Raw genomic sequence first — 26,166 nt, forward strand, 5'->3', positions numbered from 1 at the left:
TCGAGATGTAATAAACCATATTTTCATATTTATTAAGATGCAGGAAATAGATTACACGTCACACAGAATTTTCCGGTTAAGTTGCATTATATCGCATTGTGAAATATATTATTAATTAGGCAATAATACTTAATCATTTTTGTAAGCTTACCTGAAAAATGTAGTTCCTGTAGAATTGACACAGATATACAGATTTCTAAATCCATATTCATAAACATTCTTTGTAACCATAACTCATAAAAAAAGCATATGTTGTTTAAAATTTACATTATTATTATTGTTTAATTTTCAAAATAATATTTTTGATAAAGATTATATTGACTTCTTCGGCGAAAATTCGTATTATACTACAGCTCTTTATTGAAGAACCACCCCGAAATAAACGACAAGCATCTTAATACCGCTCAAGTAATTTTTTCCTCGACTTCAGTAAACATGTTGAATGTTAAGGATTGGTGAACACGTGTGTACTGTTATGATAATTGATCGCGCAACATGCTGGATACCACGTCCATACCAAGAATAAGGTCGCCACTTTTTACCACTTATTTTTCAAACCAAATAAAATATTTATGTATATGTTACAAAAATTATATAAATAATCTGCATTGAAAGAAAATACACATGTGTTCAATCTCATCAATTTTATTTTAAAAAAATTAATAGAAGAACGTATTTATCGATTGACTTGGAATAAATTCCATTGTAACGAAAAAAAAGATATAAAAAATGTGATCAAATTATATCTATATACGTTTAAAAAATTATTTTAAATTAAATTAAGCTACTGAACAATAAACTGCAAAGCGATAAATCTTTCAAGGTTTCTAATACTGGTTTCTAGTACTGGTTACTTCATCTCTCGAGTTTATACATGTCGAAATAACTCCGTTCTACGTACAATGAAGTAAACCACAAAGGTTGCTGCGTATCTTTGTTAGTATATACGAGACATAATGAACTGTCTAGTGGACGATCCGCCATGAGTGACATGAATTTTCAGTAGTCAAACAAATAAAGTTAGACGTTGCCAATTGAAAAGACCCGGGAACACTGGTTTTCACTATTTTCAATGCGCTGATCATCGTACGTGTAAAATTGTCTAATTAGCTCACTTCCGGCTTCATACGTAACACGAAATGTCATAGTCACATGGGCAAGATGATTAAATACAATTTTCAGCTGCGCGCGATGCTGAACGTGCGAAACTTCCTAATTAGCGATTCGCTGACGAGGTCCTCGCGCACGTGGTTAAGTTACGACGCTAACGTCACTGTCGACGGTCCGGAGGTGAGTGAGCGACAGAAAACATTTTGCATTCGTGTAATAACGGTTTGACCCTTACACACAAATGTTCTTAGAGACTCAAGGGAGGCTAACCCCTTTTTTTTGCGCTGGTGTGCACCATAAAGTTACGCCAGAGGCAGCCTGAAACGCGGGACCAAACGACCTGTTTTTCGTGCTCGAATTTATAACGGTGCTGTTCTTCCGCCATCTTTCCGCGCGTCTCCTCCGCAGTCAGAGTTACTGCCGGTAAAAAGAGGAGATTGTCCGAATCTATTCCTTCCTTTTGAGAGCAGATCCGGCAAAAAATTGTAAGAAAAAAGTACAGGCAGGTAACCATTTTTAGCATTTACGCAAAACAATCTGGAAGCAGGATCTTATCATTCAATCATAAATTATCGAACTAATTGTAAGCTAGATTATGCAATGGTAATTTCTAAATATATATTACTTTTTTTCTTTTTTGTACAATTTCTTTAAAATACATTTATTTATTTAAAATACATATTTAATGTTGCATATAATTAAACTAATACATATTTTTATTTAAATAAAATGAAGAAACTCTATGTTCTTTTATATTTATGTAAAATTCATATCCATAAATAATTTGAAGGAATCTAATGCGTAATCTATTTTAATACTTATTCAACTATTTTGCGTTACAAAAATATGTATGAAAGAAAAATGTGGAAAACATAACATAGAAAATAAGAATAATGGAACATTTCTGTGAAATTTAAAAAAAAAAAAAGATTGTAAGCAATCACAAAAAATCGGATGAAAAAATTCAGGCAGCTACTTGTCGATAGACATAAAAAAAAAAAAAAAAAAAAAAAAAGAAAGAAAGAAAAACACTGTGAAAAAAACACTTTATGGAAAAAAAGTAGTAAAAATTCTCTGAAAATTTTTGCTTAGATTACAGTTGGACCATAAAAATGTATTGTTGTGAACGTTGTCAAATCCACCTCATAATACTTATGATTTAAATTAGACGAGAAATATTTTTGAATAAAATTCGCGACTAAATATATTTTTAATAGATATACGAATTTTTAAGCTATTTTTTTTATTTATGCTATTTGTATTATATAATACATTGAAAAGAGAAATATGATAAAACTCCCTCTCATCGTTTTCTTCAGCCAGCGTTTCGTTGGAAATTACGATGGAAGGGGATGAAGTTCTCACGGGGGTATCTTTGTCTTAATTGCTACAGATGCTAGCGGTCGTTTTTATAATCGCAGCAGGTCAAAAATCAAAGAAATAATATTCTCGAGAAAATGTCGATCTGATCTTCGTGTGTGGCCGATCCTCTCTTTCGGTAAAATCCCCGATGCACGGTTGGCAATGCCGGCACGGATTAACATAGTCGGTTTCCAGTTCGACGTTCGGCATAAGCCGAGGGAACCGCTTATTGGGCATCGTTCATTAAAGTAATGGGCATGATCTTCGTAACTTTAATGGTGGCTCGCTCCACCCTCCCTTCTTCGTTTACGATGTTTCACGTGGAAAGGAACGACGCGCCGGATCTCAAAAATGGTCTGGATCATATTCGAATTAATGAAGAGTATATTCGATATGTATATTCCTTAACGGTTTGTTATATCCCGAAGCCAAGTCGAATGGTCGAATATGCAAACAAAGAGAGAACGCAAGCTCATTATGACTTACTATATTTGAGTTTTATTCAACTTGGTGTCTTATGTACCGCGACTCGTACGATTTTCTCATTCATTTATTATGAAAAGAAATAATATACTAATTTAAGAAATATTTTACACGTTTATATGCACGTAATACTCAAAGTAAACGGGCTTTACCTCGCCATTCTAGCAATAATGCCGACTTTGTTCGCATTAAACAGCATTCCACACGAAGGATCTAATATGACTCGTGTCCAACGCTACGTCTAGCGTGCTACAGTGTTGCTTTTCACCGGCGGTCTCCGACATTAACGGCCGTAATTTCAGTCGCGAGTGTATTTCACAATCTTATCGTTGTTAATTTATTCGATTTTTCTCTTTTTTTTTTCTTTTTTTTTTTTTTGTTTTTTTTTTTTATTCCCTTTAACTTCGCGAGTTCTCTTTCAAATCGTGACGCGTCACGCCCCCGCGTTTACTCTTCCGAGAGGCGGAGGTAGGGAGAAAGCGAGAAAGGAAAGGAAACTGATAATGTTTTGAGCGATCGATGTAAGCTCGTAGTACAAACTGCTCTTTACAACCGTGCCGGCGGACCCCGCTTGATGGTGCTGGCGGAATGTTTGGAGTTTAGAGCATAATCGTTGCCTCATAAAAGTGCATGATGCGTTTTTAAAGGGCGCTTCTATGGAGCAATAAACAGGGGAGCGCACCACTCTCTCTCTCTACGTGGTATAATCTCCGATCTCTCTTACGTCTAGTTTGACAATTACGTTCTACAAGATGTAGCTTAAGTAGCGCGTACGGTATCTCTCCGACTCGCGATTCGAAGATTCATTTGATTTTTAACCTATCATGTTAATTAGGCATCTCTAGGATGCTGGAACTATTCTGCTAATCGGATGCGTGTTCGATATCTTTTGCCAGCGCTATCTCACTTGCAAAAGATTCGAAGGCGTGTTCTGTTTCTTTAGTTTAATGCTTTCCGTTCTCGGAATATCAGGTGAATATATTAGCGATATATATATTTATGGCTAACGCGGTAACGTTAATGTTATTCTATCATTGATTGACTTAAAATGTATTTGTGTAATACTAATTAAAACTGATTGCACATAACGGAATCGTGATTTGAGAAATTGTTGAAAGGTATGTATCTGTTTACTTATATGTATTACATATATTACATACAAATGCAATTTATGATATTACTGGAAAATATCAGTTGTATAATAATTATAAAGATATTAATCTCACATGTGTTATGATATAAAATATAATATATGCTGAAATTTCTAATAAGGGATATATGTATATAGTATACATGTATAAATATAATGAGGTGAACGAAAGAACCATTTCATTCAAAATCAATTTGATGTGATACAATTTAAAGGATACAATGTTTCAAATTATTCTGTACTTTGAAATTTTTATTATATACTGTATCAAATCTTGATCGGTAAATTACAATGTAATATCATGGCGTTGTCGGAATTTTGGGCTTTTTCAACTCTGGTAATATGCTTGTTTCAACTGCGGACATGAAAAACACGAGATATAGCGCTCTTCTAAATTCAAATAAGTATTTTCGTGACTCTTGAGATAAGTGATTGGTCAACAACCACTTGGATGATTCTAACGTAAAAAGAAGACGCGCAGGATTGCGTGTCGGATTTTGTGTCGTTATTTTCGAGTATTTGTATGCAAAAGAGGGTACGGAAAAGAGAGGGGGTTGGATAAAAGAGAGGGGAAGAGATAAGAAAAATGGCGATCTCACGGATGCGGCAGTTTTACGAGTTATATTCCATTCCAAGAGAGAAGTATAATTTGTCCCGGACTTTGCGCGAACTGTCCAAGTTGAACGATTACGGTAAAACATCGGTCGAAGAAATTTCAAACGGTGCCATTTCGAGGGACTTTTTATTTGCAATTCTAATCGTGGAAAGCGATTTGACACGATGCTGCATCAACATGAAATTTATTCGACTCAAATTTTGATATATTTTTTTATATATATATATACATATATTTAAAACATTTTTAAATTGTATATTTTTCGACGCATATTGTGTACTATCATATGATAACGACAATATTTACAGTTTATCCTATTTTAATAATTTAATTTATATAATTTAAATAAATACACATCATTAAATTACTCTTATAATTTTTAATTAAAGATTAAATTATTAATTAAAAATATTTTCCAACCAAACTGATAATTCATAGCAATAATATAATCGAAATAATAATAAAAATACATATATCTTGAAAAGTTCAGTTCTGCGACGCAACTTATGTACCTGCTTCTCCATGACCGGTCCTTGAAATTTCTCTGCGGTTCACATATCTTTTTTTTTTTAACCTAGTCGAACTATTTTTTGCCGCGGCTTATCCCCACTACTCATTCCTCGGCCAGATCCCGATTTTCTTTGCCTATGGCCGCCAGAAAAACGAACTCATGGATTCTTGCCTCTGTAGCAAAAAAATACAATATTTCTCAGTTACACAAAAACGTATAACTTAAATATCTGCTGTTTATTTCTAAAGATTCCATAAATTATTATTCTATAAATCGTTAGGATTGTATGAAATTTATTTTTTACCTTTTTTCCTATTTTATTTTATAATATCAAATTAGATTAATGAAAGCATTATTAACTGATTTTATTAATTACTGATTACTAATATATTTCAAATTTATAAAAAGAGTAAAACTAAATAAAAGAAATTATAAAAGTAATTTATATGAAACTCTTAAATAATACAGATGATGATAAACAATATTATAAGAACAAAAAATATTGTTTTTAAATGATCTCTATTAATATTAATTTTAACACATTTAATAATAATAAAATAATAATAAATAATAATAATAAATAAATAATAATAAAATAATAATAAAATATAAGTCATATTATATGTATAATATGAATATATAATATAATATAAGTATATAATAGGTATAAATATAAAATAAATAATAATATAAATATATAATTAAATTTGATTCATATATTATATATCAGTAATCATATATCAATATTTCTAAATTAATTTTACAAAGTATAAGAGATCGGTTTCTTTCTTCTTAATATCGGTCTCTTACCATGACAGTTTAAGTATTATAAAAGGTCTGGTTTAGGCATCGAATTGCTGGTTAAAATTATGGTAGCAAATAATTCTTTCTTCGAGAAACTCAATTTGTTGGAACAAGGAAAACTTTGTAGAGCATTAAATGTCTTAAAGGCGGGCGAAACGCTTCGTTTCGACCAAATGCGCTTTAGGAAAAACCCTCTTTGCTGCTATAGATATTCCACCCTTGATCTTAAAACTCCCTTCAGTTCTTGTCCCTGTATGTGGTGCTAAATTTCACTCTCGGTTCCTTAGTTTTTTCTTCTACGATTTATTAATGAAACAATTGTATAATTGTCTGTCAAAGAATTTAATTTTGGTACAAGCATTATTACAATTGCACATCTATACGTAAACACATTTAATACGTACTTAATTCATCAAGTTTCTGTTTATTTTATACATCTTTCATTTTGCATATCGAATATTTTTCACCGTAGAATGAAATATTGTATATTGATTATCTGTTATTGTTGCATCCGACAAAACATGTTTTATCTGCATGGTTGATAATTTTTTGCAACGACAAATTAATTTGACAGTCGCACGCATAAGTCGTGAAATTCATGTCATCGCGCTATAAACGGAAAGCCTACAGGTTGCCTATATACAACTCCCCTTTCTGCCATATAATGTGAGGTACGACGTTGCTTTTCCGTGGTTATATTTATGATGCAAGTTCGATTTACACGCGAGGTATATTGAAGCACCCGGATGCACGACACCGTACATTCAAATATACCTTGAGATTGCTCTCTTGATAAACTAGCATATATATGTACATAGATTATGACGAAATTATATTGAAAAATATTAAAGTGAAATTAGATTGATTAATATTAAATATTAATTAAAATATTAAATTGCAATTAAATTGAAAAATATTAAAAGAATTGTACACGCAATAGAAAAAATTTTAAAAACTGTATAATATGTAGTTGACAACGAACAAAAATTTCACATACTTTGTGTTTCAAAAATATACAGAAGCTATACATAAATCTTCTACAAAGATTTTTTGTTCTTACATTTTTTTATAAACTTGTAATATCAAATCGGATTAATAAAATCAGTAAATATAATTTAGTATGATTTAATATAATTAATTTAATATATTTATTATAATATAAATATTAATTAATTTATCATTGCCCAGTTAATAGTTACGTGTTAATTAATTTATATTTTAATTTCCAACAACGTCAAATGTGTAACTTTTTAGACGATTTCAGAAAGCCGTATGTTAAATAATTAAACAAGTTACTATTAAATAATTAAAGAAGCAATCTTTTTAAACAAGGAAAATGCGTAGCATATGTTCTGTATAGTAACAATAAATATTGTGCAATTTATATTACCCAAATGCGCAATATAAGGTATGCTAAAATTAGATAATCTGTTACTTCCTACAATATAAAGCAATTAAGATAATAGAAGATTCCGAGAAGAAAATAGAATATCAAGTCATGTAATTCCGAATGATGACATATCATTTATTTTTATTTCTCTGTATAATACGTCTGTCGCAGATTTTTCGCTAAATATAATCTCGTTTACGCATGAACTTACACCTCGCTAAAGTACATGATATAAACTTAATGTGTCGGGCAATTTCAGTGTCGTAAATTTGCTCTCGCCCAACGCAAAAATTGTAATATTTTTTTATTATTATGTACCATGTTATTATACTTCAGAAAAAGTACAATTTGATTAAAATTTGCTTAATCGAATCTCTTTCTAAAAAAATTTTTGAGAGGAGAATATGGCTTTATATAGGGCTCTATTAATGCTTGGCCATGCATTTCGAATTTTCAATACTCCTTTCATTAATTCTTTGACTCTAACCGAATGGATTATTAACGGATTAGAGAACACAGGTAATACCGAAGCAATCGATAGAATCGATTGCTTCGGTAATAAAGCGCACCAAATAAGCCTATAAGTCACTAAAGGTTACCGAGAGGATTACATGGTTTTTCGATTGTTACTATCTTTAGAATAATATAATATTATATAAAAAAAAATATCTATTTAATAAATATAAATAATTATTAATAAGTACAATAAATTTATGCATTATTTTCTTTGGAATCATTATATTGTAATTAAACGATTCAAAAGTAGGAAGATTCATTATTTCTGAAACTGTTGATACATATTGTATGTGTAAAAAAACAAAATAATTAGTTAGGTTTGAATATTGATAAAGCAATGAAAAAACAAATATGTTCTCAATGTAGAATTATGCTGGCCGCGCGAAGTTCACTTAACGGAACTGTCGCACGTTTTTTTTAACGGAATATATTATGTTTGCGCATAATTGCCCGATATTTTTCTCGGTAATACTACACCCTTGCACATTATATTTAAAATCGTGATTTAAATGTCACAAGTGATTATTATAATCGTATAATGTCGTATCGTATAATTATAATCATGAGACCGAATCGTTACTGACAATGCTCAATTAATTTCGTTTCTATTACTCAATGCTTGTTCGCGATCATTGATTCACAAAATTTATTCATTAAATTACAAGTCTCGATACTTTTGCACTACCGTGTATTGTAATCAAAGCGGTTCAAGAGTCAGAATCCTTCGGGCTACCGTATATTGTAAACAAAGCGAGTTGGGCGTATTTTGAAAATTCCTTCCCCACTCCTTCTCGCTCACAAGGTCTACGTGTTTTGCAAAATAGTTTCTCATTCAATGTCATTTCGACTGTCACAGGAATCAGTATAAACTTTTCGTATTCGTATTTCGTTATACACCACGTTGGTGACGCAATTGTGTGACGAGATTTCGTCAAGTGAACTCCGCGTGAGTCTCAAACATTGTGTTAAACAATAAATAATGCCTGTACGTAAGCATGCAGTATCGAGTCAAATATCGAACAATTATGATTAATAATTGACACATGCGCGATCAAAATTAAACTTTCGCAAGTGAATGTTGGGTGAAATTTGAATACATTTACCGTCGACAAAATTGGCAGAATAGCAGCGCAACTGTAAGTTTATTTATTATATTATATTTGCATAGTTACATAATAGTAAAAAATTATACTTAAAAAAACATTTTTTTTTATGCCATCAGAAGTTTATCCGAATAGCGACGTAATTATTATACCACCTTTCCTCATAAAGGTAGATTACTACCACTACGTTGAAACGTGCATCATTATCTATTTGTAATGTTGTTTGACATTTTGGGTCAATAATTTCAATCGTCGCATGTAACTAAAAATGTATTTGTTCTTCACAGCCAACATATTATATTTTACATATATGAACATGCAAAAATTATATTCGTATTATATTACAGGGTGTATACTCCCGGGAAAAACGTGGAAAATCTGGTATTCTCAGGGAATTTTATTATACCTTGAAAAATCATGGAATTCTCATGGAATTTTGTTAGGATTCAGGAAATTTAAAAAAATGTCAAAGAAGTACTTATTTAAAAAATTTAAAATATTTTAAGTTTAAAATCTGCTTAAAATATATATTTTTTGTTTATGTCTATATAAAATTGTTTAAAATATGTGTTTTTTGTTTATGTCAAAAAATGATACGCTAAAATAAATAAACTTATTTTAAAATTGCATCTAAAAATATTTTAATTTTACCTGAAATTTTGAACAAAAATACCTGGACGATCGTGAAATTCTCAGGGAATTTTTTTACAGAATTTGAGTATATACACCCTGTATATTATATTCGCATAGTTATATAATAGTAAAAAATTATACTTGAAAAAAACATCTGTTTTTTATGCCATCAGAAGTTTATCCGAATAGTGACGTAAGCCGTCTTACGTAATGAGTATTTGCCTTTATCGATTTTATCGCGAAAATTGCGAGATTGCGGGATAAGGAAATTTTCAATTCTATTCAGGGCGCAATTTTCTCTCTCTTGCTTCAATCCCTTGATGTTATATTCTGTCGATCTGCGGATACGCATGCGCCTTGGATACTCTGTGCAGTCGCCGGGCGTTGTCGCGGGGACATCGGAGGGGGAAACGGGTTCGAATTGAGGGAAAGGCTGTTGCGGCAGCTGCCGCCATGACGGCTCAATTTATTTTCAAGCTTAGCCGAGACTCGAACCAGCGAGTTGGTCGTTACCGTTAGCGGAATGGACCCTGGACTAACCACCCCATACGCTCTACGACCTATTTCAATAACCGCCATACAGATGCCGCTGCAATAATCGTTGGATCTCGATGATCTCGTCGAGTTGCGGGATGCATATATTATATCGAGGATTCGTAAAACCCCCGCCCTTTTCTCCGCGGATAGGCAGCTCGAATAATGATGCGCGTTCATATCATTAGTCGTTTCATTATTCCACTAAGAGGGTAGAACTTTTTTGGATAAATTTCTCAGCGAGATGCAATCCCAATCTCATACCTTGCTTCACTAATATAACACAGAGATCTGATACTTTGTGTGAAGATTGAGATTCTGAATAAATTTAGTAATTTTTAAGAAACGAGAGCAATTTTGTCTAAAGTTAATTTTATGAAGAATATAATATTTATATGATGAAGAATTTTATCATACTAATTTGTTTATATTAAATTAAGATAGCGATAATTTTATTTCTATAAGAATTGTTACCCCTCTACACAATTACTTAAATAAAATGAATTTAATGGAAGAAATATTATTCTTAAATGAATAATAACGAGGAGAAAATTGAGACATATTTATATTTATTTCAGTCTTTGAAAAAGCTTTCAAGTATAATACAATTCGTATCGTTTTTTCTACAAATAATATGAAATGATAAAATGCTATAAATAATATGATAGTAAATGAAAATAAAATCTTGGATAATATTCATATAAAATCTTAGATAATTTTTTTTATGTTCTTCGAAATAAACACGATTTTGTTTCTCATTGAATGTTTAAGGGATAAACTTTAATACCAGTCGATAATAATATTGTCTATACGTATGTACGTTATTTATCAGGTATATATATATATAACATCATTAGATTATTACTACAATATATTATTTTAAGTGATCATACAGCTAAAGTTTGCAGTCTAAAAGCGACCACCTGTTGGTACGAAACATTAAACCATTTACCACCTTCCCTCATAAAGGTAGATTACTACCTACCACTACGTTGAAACGTGCATCATTATCTATTTGTAATGCTGTTTGACATTTTGAATCAATAATTTCAATCGTTGCATGTAACTAAAAATTTTGTTTGTTCTTCACAGCCAACATATTATATTTTACATATATAAACATGATTAGCAAAAAAAAAAAAAAAAAAAAAAAAAATTAAACACACGTATGTTATACTGTTTGAAATTCGAAAGAATATTTTCTCGTGCTAATATAATAAAGCGAACATATGATTTCAATTCATTTAAAATATTTTAATTTATAAAGCCGAAGTTACTTATATTTCTCTTTAAATACATATACATATTATTGATATATTATACATTTTATATATTTTTAAATATATAATATATATATATATATATATATACTAAATATAGTGTATTAAAATTTTTGCGATTAGAAAGAACACAATTTTTATTTAAAAAAGATGTAGTGGCTATAAAAAATTGTTAATTTTATATAAGTAATAAAAAATTATTTTTAATTTGTTTGTTTTAAAATAGTAAAATTTTTATTTACAATATCTTATACGTATTGAATGAAGAAGAAAATATTTAAGTCTTTAATTATTTATGATAGACAAAACTTATCTACGTGCAAATCCAACTACTTTTCATAATAATTATAATAATTTGAAACCAATATATCCTTTTATTTTCAAAATGTCAATATGATTGAGTTAAAAATATAGATAAGAATCTTGTTTCTTTATGGGATCTAGTTCGCGCGAGACGAGCCCTGTTATTACATTCTAGATCATCTCTGCAACCACATAATATACTACTACCTTTAACGTCAAAGGAAAAAACTGCGAATGAAACGTTGAAGCACAGAGCATATCCGAGATACAGCCAGGTATCTGTTGTGCTGGTATAGCGATAGGATACTCTTACAAGCCACGTACACGTTCGGATACCACAAGTTATTTGTTTGGCATCAACTTCGCGGATTTTATTCTTTCATCCGCGACATTACTCTAAATCATGTTTGCACCCGTATCCCCTCGTCAACAACGAATCACGAGAGTGCATTGAAGTCGCGGGGAAAAGGGCTGGGGGGGGGGAGGGAGGAGGAACGACATCGAGGTAGAACAAACCAGAAAAAGCCCGTAGAGAGAAGGGAGAACATACCGGTCGCGAGAGAGGAAAGGAGGAGGGAGAAGCGCGGTCTCTCTGGTAAGATGTTACCTTTTCATTCTCGTAAAGAGCCACAACGAAGAAGAAAGACGAAAGAGTAGAAGGGGACGAGAGAGGAAGGAAAATGTGCGAAGCACGAGATCCGTGAAATGATGCCCTCCTCCGTCTCAACTCCATCTGCTGCCATCCGTACGAAACGAATCGCCAGGAGTCTACCACCACCCGTCCACGATGACGACAGGAAAGACGACTTCGTAGCTAAAATGTATTTCACGGATGACATCGACGGTGGCATCGAACTCGATTGGTGCACTTGGGTGGAAGGGGCAGATATGAGGATGGAACGATGGAATGGCCGCAGGACGAGTTGGATCCGCGGAGGAGAGGAAAGGGGAATCATTTGCTACATTTTGAGATCGGGAGAACCGAATCTTTTATCCGTGCATTCGTTTATTTCTGTCTGAGACTGTTTCATCGTTCGTGATTTTCTTCCTCAAAATCGATATCGCGTATTTCTTTCTCTTTAGTTCCTAAAAGCGCATGCGAATAAATCGACTTTAGGTAATGGAATTTATCAGCCAGATAGTTTGGTGATAATCGAATATAATAGAAGTAAGGAGAGAGGATTCCAATAATCTTCAACTTATCATTGAAAATGTAGAGCTATTTAAATATCTAATAATAATATCTTGTTAAATAATAATACTTTATTATTGACATATTATATAACTTCATCCAGATTATTTATTTTGAGTTTCGAAAGTCTTTTAAAGAGCTAATAAACTTCATTCCAGTGCAAGGTAAGCGGACCGAGTTGCCTTTGCCTTGGGAGATTTTAAAATATTAGAAGAGTAGATAGAAATGTGTTTGTGTTGTGTTAGGACGTAAGGTGTGAAAATTAGAGAGTAAATAGAATTACAATGAAAATATTTGCTCCCACTGGTGCGTATCGTTATCTTTATTTACCTATGTACATAAATCATTTTCAACAGACACGTTAAAGATTAAATCACTTTAAGAATCTTTGCTGAGCAATAAACTTCTAATCCTCCAAAAAAAAAAATAAAAGATAAATGAAAGAAACAGTAGTAATATATACAGAGCCATAAAAATTAATAAAATTGTTGAATCTACAACGATATCTTGACAAGGCTAAGTTATTGAAATTGAAATTTACTACTGTACGTTTTTATAAAATAAGAACATATATGCATTATAAATTATATTTTTTTATTTACTTATAAGTTTATAATTTACTTAAGATAACATATCTAATTATATAGATCGCAATTAGATTTCATGTGATGTTAAAATAAATGAAGAGAATTTATAATATTTGGTGCAAATAAATAACATCGTAATAAGATAATAAGATGAAAGAAAAGTTATGATTATATTATATTATCACACAAGTCTTCTTTGCTAATTATACTTTAATATTTAATATTTGAAGGAAGATTAACATTGCAAATTTCGAATATTTAAGGATATGGATTTCGAATATTTAAGCATAACTACCGGAAGAAATCCATTTCCAGTAATTTGCAAGACATTACTTTTACGACATCTGGATAAAACGTTTCTTTCGTGATAAGTGCTGGACGGTTGGACAGACGGACCAGTTCGATGTTAGGCTAGGTGAGAGACAAGAGAAGGGGTAGGTTTGCGGTTGGGTGGTTTGTTCGTGGAGTTATATACTGCCTCGTAAAACACGATCATTGCTTTATTACGTGCTCCCTGACGTATACCAGCTAATTGTTAGGTGCGAACACATTTATAGGCAAGTCATTCGCCTATTCTTTCAGCTTCCTCTTTTATTGCCGTGGAAGGAAAATGCTGACCGCAAGTCATTTTGATAATAACGCATCTTGTTTGTACTGGCTCAGCTTGTTTCTTAATATCTCTTATTGAGTACATACAAGGCTTCAGCCAACATCTTAAAACAATCTTGAAATTTCTTTTTACATTTTATAATAAAATACTATTTTATTAAGCACAAGGTTACTACAGATTATTACAAAATGGCGATAATACAATTTTTTATTGATAATTTTTTGTTACAAGTTATTTTTCGAAATATTATTTATTTGATAAATTTAAATATATTTCTTCAAACATTTTTTTTATTACTAACCTAAAGTTAAATATATTTAAATTGATACGCAATGATTTAAAAGCATATTTGTTCTGAAATTATTAAGCATGAGAGAATGTTATTTCAAAATTCAAATAGGATAACACACATGCTTGATTTTGTTTTTCTTAGTCATATATTTATAAAGATATAAATATCTGAGAAATGTTAATGACGCACGCGTTTCTATGCGGTTAGCCAATATTTCCTGGCCTCATATGTTGCTAATGAAGCAACTTTAAACGTATTACGTGTACCAGTTTATTACTTTTTTCATATCTTATTCTGCGTAGAGATATTAATAGATTGTAAATAGTTACAAATTACTTCTGTAAAGAAAGACTAAACATAGAACATATTATTTAAAATGTTACATTTATCTTTCTTGACACATTACAATATCACGCATTAATATATCTTAGATAACGCGTAACAGGAATACAATAATCCGTTAATACAAAGTGTACACAAAAATATTTATCTGTACCAATTTTGAAAATAAACTAGCAGAAATAATATGGCATAAATGTTAATGAAAAAGCTGTAAAGTTTATCCGCGTAATAAAATTAATTTCCTCGTCTACTTTGCAATCCGACGGATATCAAAATGTCATTTTTTATCAATAACGATTCGCTAATTAACGTAACAATATTTATATTGATAATTATTAGGTCATCTACTTGTGAGTTTTACTGTTATTCTTCCCTTCTCTTCTCGTCTTTGCTATATTTATCTTCTTTCAGTTAAATAAAAACGAAACATGTTTCTGAAACATAATTTCTGATGGATACAAAAATAAAAATCAATATGATATAAAAATACGTATAATCTAAAAAGAGCGACAATATACATATATGTTTTAATTTTATTTATTTTTGTTATGTTTTAACTTATTTCTATTATATGTCTCTGCCATTTATTAGTGAAATTTATAATCTTTTACGCGTGAGAACTTTCTTTGCTGCTTCTTCATCCAATTATTTTCCTTATCGTTGCTGAAGGAGTGTCGTAAGCACACATACAGGAAGCCACAGTGCATTAAAGTCTGTGATTTGTTAGTTGAAGCATCACCTTCGTAAAGCAGGGAAATTGCGCGACAACATGCAATCCAAGTAGCCCACGGCATAGTCAGAAATCTGTAGGAGTCACCATAAACGCAAGATATTAACATCAAACTTTAACAAAACATATAATAAATAATAATAACAATACAAGGAATAAGCATAAAATAATATTAGCATCGTATCGATGTTATTCAAATGTAAAAAAATATATTTTTATGGATGATATATTTATCATCATGTGTGTGATAAAATTTAGTTTATTATAATTATTAAATATATTATATAATTACTTTTGTTCATATTTTTATATTTTTAATAAAAAAAGATTTAAAAATGTCAATATTTTTTTCTATTTAAAGAAGATAAAAATAAATCTTTAATTTTAAATAAATCTTTATATATTTATATAGATATTTATATAGAAATTATTATATTAAATATATATTGTAGCGAAAAATATTGGAAAAATATTTAAAGTGACGTGCACATAAGTGAAGCAATTAATTAATTAAAAATATCAAACGCGTGACAAGACATGCAGCGTAATTAAGGAAACACAAACCAATCACGATACAGTAAGCATCATGATTTATGACCGAAAGCATTGCTATAGGGATGGCGGAAACTGCACGATAACACGTAATCTCACAAAGCAACGTGATGTACGAGAACTAAGGAACTCTTAAAAGATATGTGCATTACCAGCTTCCCCTTAACTATACGTGATGTTTCCCCAAATCACGTAAATGAAATTCCAATAACGTGTTTACAGAGAAAGCATTAGTAAAAAGAGAGGAAAAAGAAATACAATGGAGATATGTCTGAACAAGCACCGAAAATACTTTCGGAGTTTCCCAAAAATTTCATACTTTATTGCTTTCACAATCGCGACTCTCGCATACTTTGATTCTTGCCTCTTTACTCTGTTTCTCCGACCAGGACGACTCTTCGTCGCCCAGGTGTATATTTAAGAATTGTATTCGATTACAGACTTCTCGAAGAAATTTCTTATTCAATTAAATTTAATTGAGCTTACGCAAAATGAAAGTCTTGATCGCATTTAATACCCATGATCCGGTTTAATTAATAACCATGTGCCGAGAGACGAGATGTTTGTGGAAGAGGCTGAAGTTGAAATTTTTGATGATTATCAATACATCGGCTCTTTTGATCTTTAGAAATTCAGCAACTACAACAACTACAAAATATTTAACATTTTTACTCAAGAATATGTCTGTTTGTATACATATAAGTATATATGTTGTTTTTCATATCATGACAAGACGTTTAGCCAAGAATCACACAGTAATTACATTTTCTTTATTTTACTCATATATTATATCGATCAAAAGAGTATGAGACATACTATGTAAATAGCTGACAAACAAATTAAGCATAATTAAAATATTAATTTTTTAAATAATAAAAAGTAAATTTTTTATTAATTAGAAATATCGAAAGTTGATATCATTATTAAATCAAACGCGAGATACAGGGCTGAAGAATAAAGTATGAAATTTGCCGCATACAAAGTATATTTTAATCAGAGAGTATCAGTGGTTTTGGCACAAAATAATGATGAAGATGCAATCGTGGGCGTCCGAATACTGATACATACCTACGTGTCATATTTTTCGGAATGATCCCTACCCACGCCTAGCTGTCTCGCGCATTCGCTTCATTGGCGAAAAGCATATCAGTTTGGCCGATGACGACGACTATGACACGTATATACGTTGGTCGCCACGTACGAATTTTCGTATTTGGCTGAGATCACGTTTGGATAAAATGGCAGCACGAATCCTCTGCTGACGCCGATATATCCGCCCTCTGCACGAATACATACGCTGTACAGAGCAGCTGGGCTCACACGGACAGGTACTGTCATACATACGAATACCTGGCCGGGTATACCTGTCCATGCTTTTCTTCATCACCGTGCCGTCACGTATGCGGCAGAGATAGCTGAAGTGAAGCCGGGATCGAAGTACGAAATAAAAACTCGAGCGGCTGGCATCTAAATCAGATGAACTTCTCTCGGCACGAAGAATTTCTTGATTACGGTTACATGCAGGAATGTAATTCAACGAATCGTACCAATCTGCGTTAATTATGACTTTCATTTCGTCGCTTGTCTTTTTCATTCACGACTTTGCTATCATATCAATGTGTTTTCAATATCATTTAATAACATAATCCGTTTTAATATAACAATTTCAATATTATTAATAATTTCAATTTTATTTTTATTAATATTATATGTATTGTAACAATTTATTATTATCTAAAATGATAAGAGAAAACCTATTGATAATAACGGAAAATGTTATATATATATATATATATATATATATATATATATATATATATGTATATATATGTATATATGTATATTCGCCACTAAATAAGGATAAGAATGCCAACACAGACATGGTTGTGTTTCCGTATAAAGGATAAAGTCCGATAAATTGGACATTGAAAACTTGCGCAGGCGGAAACCACATCCCATCATCTCGAAAGAATTGCCAGGAAATTCAATCGCGAAGATATTTTAACAGCATGTTCAACGATGCAAGGATTGGTATCCTCCGTGTTAGTATCCGATGTATCTGAGCAAAATGTATATACATGATAACTTTATGAATGTATTCCCAGGAATATTCCAGAGAGGAAACAGGAGAAAAGAGAGAGTGAGAGAGAGAGAGAGAGAGAGAGAGAGAGAGAAGAGAGAAAGAGAGGAGAAAAATAGAGAAAATATTATTCGAAGATAATATAACTCTTCTATACGTATAACATATCGCTTTTCGCTTTCATTATTTTTACGTTTAATTTCGTCAACATGGCCGATGCTTGAGTCAAGGATTGAACAACAATAATTCATCTGAATAATTAAGAGCCGAGATATAATGGAATATGAGAATTTAAATACGAATAAAAAACAATTTATCATATTTTTGCATTGAAAAATTATCGTGCATTGATTTCACAAATACAAACGTAAAAGTTTGCATAAGTTTAGACGCATTTTATAAGTAATAATTTGATTTTTATTAAATTAATAGAAAGTATACCTATCATTGTTTTATAAGTAAAAAAAAAATGAATTGTAAAAATAATTAGACAGATATTTTTTTCGGGCTGTGCAATATGTCAAACGTGGTGACAGTTGTACATAACAGCTCTTACAAAGAGTCTCAAAGAAGCATTTCAGAAGTTAAAGGTTAAAGCACAAGTTTGAAGGCTTATATTTGCAGAAAAAGAAAAATGCTATTTTCGCGCAGCCTGATCCGTGCGAAATTGGTCCGTAAACAAGCTAACTCGTGAAACTCGTGATGTAGATGTGGCGAACATGGCCAGGAGTAATATTTTCCTTCCTTCGTTCGGCGAAAGAGAAACCTTAACTTATTCTTTCAACGAAATGAAGGCCGACCAAGCAAAATATTGCATTAATATATTTACGTTCTAGTCACACACATTTATTAACCTTTCTAAGATATATTTGTAGATATATGTGTAAATATATAGATATATATATATGTACGCTTAAAAAAATATGTATAATTACCTTTGCTTTTTGCGAATTAGCGTGATTATTCTACCGTAGAGCGACAAAAAATTTTCTTGCGGTTATGTTAGATTAGTATCTAACACAATGGGGATCTGTATTCCCACCGCTACCCATGCAAAAAGATTAATAATACATAAGTAGTGAAATGGTTCAGTGAATTCTTGATAGTTATCATATGCCCGCTTCTGTTTACATTGCGGCTGCTGAAAATAGACATATATTCATTTCCGTATCGCGTAATCTAATTAGCAGAATGAGAATGAACGTAAGTAATAATAAGTTTGTTTATTCCATAAGTCTCTATGTGAATGAACTTGCAATAACTTTACTTAATATTGTGAATTATTAATAAATTATTATTAAAAACAATGCATTATAAATGGAAAACAATTTTAACATTTGAGAATATTTTGTTAGTTTTGTATAAATAAAATAATTACACACAGTCTAAAGTTATCTTTATGATTGATTTAATTTAGGAATAATATTCTCCAAGAGAAAGATTTGTTATAAAAGAAAGATATCTACGTTATTTTATAAGCTCTTGCTTTTTGTTGCCTCTACTTTTGTCCTTTCATTTATATACATGGTATACATAATACATGAGTTATGAGAAAAAATTGACAGATAAAAGAAATTTTATATTATGCATTTGTCAAAAAAAAAAAAAAAAAAAGAAATAAATAAATAAAATAAAAGGAAAACAAAGAAAATAGCCATTTTAATCTTTCCACAATATTTGATCATTGATGTAACTTGGAGCAACGGAAAGCAAGAATGCAGAATCAACGAGAGGCCAAATTTACGATAGAGAGAGAGAGAGAGAGAGAGAGAGAGAGAGGGAAAAGGAAGGTCGCGCGAAAAATAAGAACGTAAGAAAAGAATATCGTGAATCACACGCAAAAAATCAGTTAATGTCAAATCTGACGTTACTATCATATCAGATAATCGTTACTTTCGCGGACGCAAAGTAAATATAGATCTCTACCGCAAGGTGTATGTCCACATTACGTAAATATATATCTACCTTATGTGTCATATATGGTTTAACATATTCCAGCCGCGTCGTACACAACTGTACTCTGTACCGAAATGTCCGTTTTGCCGTGAGCTGCTAGAGCAATGTGGACGAAAATGTCTCCAAAAGGTGAAGGTACATTTTTCCATCCTCCTTCCCTCTTTCCTTCCTTCTCTCCGTTTTCTCTCGTCTGTTTCTATTTTTCCGTCTCGCGCGACCACTCAGTCGTATTTGGAGAGACACAGGTATTGCTTCCTATTTCCCAGAGGGACGTTGGGTCAATTCCAGATCGCAGAGATCACAGAGCGCGTAGAAGCAAATGTATGTCGGCCATTTTCGGGAGGACGGGAGAAGAGAGGGGGGAAGGGAAGGGAAGGGAAGGGAAGATCGGCTGGTCGGGAGGTCGTCGACGAGATCGCGAATAAAAGGGAGGGACAGTATCCCAATTTCCACAAAGTACGAGATATGAAAGATTTCCTCGGCGAAAATATATCCGGCGTTCCTTTTACGTCGCACACGAGCTGTGTCCGAGATGTTAATTGAATCTTTCTTATTGCTCACTCGGTAAAGTTCCATTCGGAGAAACGGACAAATTTATTTTCGCTCGTTCCTCGCGATGCACTTTGTCCCTGGCGATTTTTGCAATTTATAAATTGGAGAATACGACGTATGTAAGAGATGAAGAAAGTTAGGGGGAGATAAAATAATCCTCCGCGGATCCCAATTCCGCAAAGTACGCGGACGATTCTGTTCATACATAAATGATCTAATACATTTTTGCGAATCAGTCCCATCGTCCCATCGTCCTCGTTACGATTTATTTTCGACTGTGAACTTTACTTTGTTCGTTCTCCTCCGATATTTTGGTTAGCCGATCAGCGTGGACCAGCGTATTTTTACTACGCAAAGTTGGGAAGTACTTGGAACGAGAAGCATACAGCGATCTTCGTAACTGTGTTCGGAAGAAGGAGAATTTTCTTCGTATTTATAGCGACGTAAAAAAAAGAGAGACGAGTGATATTTGTACAATACGGCGATGAAATAACTGCCACAGAAAAATACGGCTTTAAACTAACTATTAAAAAATTGTAATCAATTCATCTGCAAGTTGGAAAAAAAAAAAAAAAAAAAAAACCGATACAATCGCGTTACAATTTTCTTATCTCGAGGTTAGTGGGTCATCGCGATCGTAAAAAGCAGTCATAGATGTTTCTAACAGGAATAGGCGATTATATACATAAACGTGCGACATTTATGGCACCGAATCCTTGTGCATAGAATACTGGCGCAAGTGGCAGGTGACGGTGGGGAGAATGCATAGCTAACCGAAAATATTTAATTAAATCGTGTTTTCGATTTGATAAGAAATTACTTCACGCGTCGCGAAGGCGCTACACTACATTCCAATTATAGTGGAACGTACAGGTATCGTCGATTATTAAACCATATACATCGGTGTTATCACCCGATATTGCTAGCCATATGATACGGTACCTTTGATTCAATCATGATTGTACATATTCGGAAATTTTGTTATTAAAAACATTTTATTCTACTATAAATAAATCTTGATCCTGCAAAGACATATTAAATTAAATAACTAGTGCGATTGTTAGTATTATTTTTCTGTACTTTAAATATTTGTTATAAATGATTATTACATTGATTATCACGTAGTAAAAAATTAATCATTTTAATTAAAAAATGATATTTTGATTCGATATATTACACAAAAATTAACTATAGTGTTAAAATATTAAGTATATAAATAGAATTAATATATACATATACATGAGTGCATTTATGATGATAGAAATAATTACGTTTGGCATTGATATTAAAATGAATCGTCCTTGAGGTATACATATAGGTTAACAACTTATTTATTTAATAAGATTATTTCGTATAGTGAACAATTTCGTGATTGATTTTCCATCATTAAAGTCTGCTATAATTAAGTCATTTTTCATTATACAATTAGTCAAGATCTTGATTTGTAAGGATTATTTTCTGTACAAGAAAATATGCTCTCATCGCTATTTGATAAGGCGATATAACAACGTATAACTAACATATCTGGCTGTAATAAAACTATACTGAAAGCCTAGAGGAAAATAGCGTCACATATAAGAACTGCTCCGACACAATCCGTCGCAGTGATGACTTGGACGACGACGACAGACATCAATATCAAATCAGATCTGTCCAGGTTTTCCTAATTTAATGACTTTTCTCGCTTGGCTGCGACTAACTTGTTCAATGACGATTGCAAACGACATCAGAGTCAAAAGAATTGGCACGTCTTCTCACAATTTCCGGGTAAGATTACTATAAAATGTATTTTTCTTTAAGAATTTCATTCAACTTATGGAGACTCCCCAATATTTTTTAAATTTAATCGACCAAGATATCGAGTAACCTTAAGAGCAAATGAGATATCAAATGACATTTAACCGGGGGGGTCGATAAACTGTGGGTCTGATCTTTGTAGAAAGATAAAATTGCACATTTACAGCGAGACACAAGATGCAAGGAAAATAAAATCTCAGCTGCGACTCTCGCAATGGATCTCTCTTCGTGTTCAATCCTCTAAAGATTAAGTGTTAATGTTTCGCGTGTCGAGAAAAATTTTTCTTTTTTCTCTGTTTGTTCCTGCTACACTAAAAGTGTGTACCAAAAGTTTCGATATAAAATAAGACGAGAGAGAGAGAGAGAGAGAGAGAGAGAGAGAGAGAGAATTGTCACCAACTTTCGCGAGGTGAAATTTTTGTAGCCCTTCTCCGCCCGCCAAAGAAAGAGGACACAAGGGTTTATTGACCTAACGGTATCAAGTAGCACGACAACGAGGAGATATTTTAAGATCGAAGGCAGGTATTTTGTGTGTGGGCCAAAGAATATCATGTTAACTCTCTACTTCGTCTTTCTTTATCGATTTAACCGTCTCCTCAGGTATTCTTCTCCCTAGGAGAGAAAGGGTTGCGCTATTTTTTTGTTCTATTTGCTTTGGCTATCCGGAAGCTACCGCATTTTCAATAGTTTATTTTGCTTTATGAAATAGTTTGCCTTTTTCTTGTCAAAGCGAAGAAAAAAATATTCGAAATTTTGTGGATTGTAATTTTTTCCTTTCAAACTGATCTTATTTTTTATCGCCTTCCTTAATCTTCATATATATATAAAAGATGCATAATATATTTTGCAACAATCGAAATCTATCGAAAATTTTATTTTATGCATATGTAAATAATAATGTGTTAAGAAAAAGTTTACAATATACTCACTAGTAATCAGGTCAGGTTTAACATTTCCTTTAGCTTTGCTAAAATTAATATTACTTTTATTTTGCATTTTGACAATTATGTATTAACACAATCAAGATATTATATTTATTTATAATTATGCTATTTCTTATGAAAAACTTTAGTATTATTCAGTATTAGTCTTATGTTTACTACACTTGCGACAATGAATGGGAGGACGGCAATATTTATTGCATATCTGAAATATCATATCTCTGAGACTATAATATTGGATCCTAGCCGGAAACATATCTGAGGGATATGTCCTGATCTTTACAGAAAATAGGATTCCAACATTTCGTTGTTGAAGCCATCTCTAGTATTGAAAGATATCCGATTCTTTCATCCATGTCCACACATTTCCAATCATCCTACTGTAATAAGTTTTTTCTTTAGAATCCTCTCTATCGCTTCTTGAAATAAGATGCAATTCATTTTTTATATAAGAAAATTTGATGCAATGCATATAAAGTTTGAAGCAATTTTGCATTTGTATTATATTATAAATATAAATCTTATTCAAATAAAAAAATATTTTTATTGTTAGTTTTTTCGATAAAGCGCGAATTAGAATTATATTATTTAATCCATATAATAATTTTATCTGATAATTTTTATAAAGAGATAATAAAATATAATCTAATGAATTAGACGAGTGAATAATCTTTTCTGATAGGAAGATAAACGCAAATGGATTAGCTTAGCTAAAGCGGATAACTTGTGACAAAATAATATATTATAACTTTCTAGATGCACATAAATTTTAAATTAAATAAAACAACAAATAGAATCGTAGAAAAAAATTTCAAGTAAATAAATTATGAAAAAATTTATTTTAATTGCGTGAGTGAAAAGTCGAGATATTTAAGAAAAAAAATTAATTTCTCGACACTATTATAACACTGTCATTTGAAAATAAAAAGTAAAAATGGCGCAAGAATTGTGTGTCAAGTTTCTTCAAAATTTTTAAATGCAAAGAATATTAAAAATGAAGTAAAATAGAAGAAATATGTAGATTTCGGAAACAAAATGGATCACGAAGCAGAATTTATATTGTGAAGCGAAAAAAAAAGCACTCTGTGTGCAGCGCAGGATCGATAGACTCTCGGTTAGCCTCTCATTCAAACGGACCGTGTGTGCGTGTGTATGTGTGTTGCACAGAGCATATGTATACATATGACTGTACATATATGTATACGTATATACAGGCGCGAATGTCGGCGCAGGCGGATTCCGAATTTATAAACTTTGCATGCGCAATATTGCGTGAGATTGCCACGCGCGTTCGCCATCCCCGTCGGCTGATTACGCCAATTTACCTTCATGCAGTTGTTGTTGCATAACCCGCCGCAGTTGTGTGTCCGCGAATATTATTTCGCGCTACGGGTTGTACGCGCGCGTATATCGTATATATGTGCATAGCGTATATGCAATGTCGGTCGACGACGGAAATTTGACGTCGACGTGCATGCGCGTCGTTGCCTTCCTCGTCCTCCTCGCCCTCCTCGCCCTTTCTCCTTCCCTCTCACCCGCCGCGAATGGTTGCGCGCGCGTCCGATGCGTCTACGCGTCTCTTCGGCAACGATCTTTCACACGCCCGGAATTCGGGTGAACCAGAATGCACGAAATGCATCGAATAAAAGATAGATAGAGAGAGAGAGAGAGAGAGAGAGAGAGAGAGAGAGAGAGAAAGAAAGAACAGTAGATGAGTCTAGCGTTTTTGGTACTTATCACGTTGTCGAATTTATTTCTTCTATCGGTAACTACGGAATGTTTTTTTCAACAATATTTTCATACTGTTAAAAAATAATGCGGAGAGAAAAAAATTATGGAGATGGGATTGAAAAAAAGTGACGATACGATCTCTGGAGTTGGCCACGTGCATGTTTAACCGCGAAAACTAGGTCAAACCTAATCGCACAATATCGATTTCTTCCGTTAAACACTTTTTCATTTCCGTAATGAATTGTCGTGCTATCCGTGATGCTCTAAAGGTCGCTGTTGAATGAGACTTGAATGAGATCAATTTGATCCTCGTCATTATATTTTTAATGACGATCGTACGTTTAGTCGTTTTATACGACGCGACGCATCGAAAATGTAAGATAACGCGGGCCTTTTCGCATTTTTATGTAAATACGCAAACTTGTTAGATGCAGTTCGATATAAAATACGTTCCGGAGATAAGGGGACGCTAATGAAACTTTCGTGGGCAACAATTTTTCATTTTACGATAAGGGTCACGGCAACATTTACGTGCAGGTATTGCGTGCGCGTATCCATCTTACGTCCACTTCTGCGTTTTTCTTTCCTCTTCATGTGCATACGAACTTGTGTTTATAAACGGCTTTACATACCTATATGCGACTCGCGATATGCAACTTTATACATCTTCATAATCATAGATCATGCGTCGCTTAAATAATTACTACGCTATCTCATAGTTCTCATACAATAAAACCGCGTTGCAAATTAAAATACCACAATAAAATATCGCAAAATATCTTAATGTCCAGGTAATGTGTTTTACGAAGAATTTACAACGCAACATGCGACATATTTGTAGGCGATTAAATCATAGTTTGAGACATTGTATTTACATCAAAATAATCATCAAAGTATCAATATTATTGCAACTTGGACAGAAAGTATGGATATTTTTGAAATTTTTAAAGGAAGAAACCGACCAGCATCCTTCCAAGTAGTAATTGATTGGCACTGTAAATCACACGAT

General features: G+C 32.3%; 1 long non-coding RNA gene across 1 annotated transcript; it reads left to right on the forward strand.

Moving 5' to 3' along the window:
• Positions 1 to 8,435: 8,435 nt before the first annotated feature.
• LOC140668780 (uncharacterized) lies at positions 8,436 to 9,407 on the forward strand. Its single transcript, XR_012047249.1, has 3 exons — positions 8,436 to 9,078; positions 9,165 to 9,315; positions 9,393 to 9,407. It is a non-coding gene; the product is annotated as an uncharacterized lncRNA (long non-coding RNA).
• The last annotated feature ends 16,759 nt before the right edge of the window (positions 9,408 to 26,166 follow it).

The sequence above is a fragment of the Anoplolepis gracilipes genome, chromosome 8 (assembly GCF_047496725.1).
Source record: "Anoplolepis gracilipes chromosome 8, ASM4749672v1, whole genome shotgun sequence".
Lineage (NCBI taxonomy): Eukaryota > Metazoa > Arthropoda > Insecta > Hymenoptera > Formicidae > Anoplolepis > Anoplolepis gracilipes.